The 679-nt window shown below is 63.5% G+C and overlaps 1 pseudogene; it reads right to left on the bottom strand.

Moving 5' to 3' along the window:
* Positions 1-3: 3 nt before the first annotated feature.
* LOC113979228 lies at positions 4-414 on the bottom strand (annotated as a pseudogene).
* Between the last annotated feature and the right edge of the window lie 265 nt (positions 415-679).

The raw sequence follows: 679 nt of genomic DNA, 5'->3' as shown, positions 1-679 counted from the left end.
CCTGAGGTTGTTCATCTGCAGCGTCACCGAGCTCTGCCCGTTGTCCCCGGAGATCGTGAACCGGCCCTGCACCGACGGCGCGTACCAGGTGCTGCCACCATTGCTGTTGATCGCAGCAACATATTCCAGCCCCTTCCCGGGGCTCTGGCGCACCCAGTACATGTCGTGGCTGCTGAAGGTGAAGCCGGAGGTGCGGCAGAGGAGCCGCAGGGACTCCCCCGGGGCCTTGAGGTGCCCCCGGACTCCACCAGGGTCACGGTCACCCGCAGCCCTGTGAGGAGGGAAAAAGGGAATATTGGGATGAGTCGGGCAATCCTGGGGATTTTTTGGGATTGGGGTGGAGGGTCGGAGGTGCCGGGACCTACCTGGGAGGGCGGTGAGGGGGAGGAGGAGGGGGAGGAAGGAGGAGGCCATGTCAGAGCTGCCGCACCTCCGACTTCACCTTCGGCAGCTACACCATGAACTGGGTGCGCCAGAGCCCCGGGAAGGGGCTGGAATGGGTCGCTGGGATCACCAATGATGGTGGTTTCACCAGCTACGCGCCGTCGGTGCAGGGCCGGTTCAGCATCCCCAGGGAGAACGGGCAGAGCTCGGTGACGCTGCAGATGAACAACCTCAGGGACGAGGATTCTGACACCTATTTCTGTGCCAGAGCTGACCCTGGTTACGATCCCTTTCC

Source organism: Neopelma chrysocephalum, unplaced genomic scaffold (genome assembly GCF_003984885.1).
Source record: "Neopelma chrysocephalum unplaced genomic scaffold, ASM398488v2 Primary Assembly neopelma1_63048, whole genome shotgun sequence".
NCBI lineage: Eukaryota > Metazoa > Chordata > Aves > Passeriformes > Pipridae > Neopelma > Neopelma chrysocephalum.
This window is presented reverse-complemented; position numbering and strand designations above follow the sequence as displayed.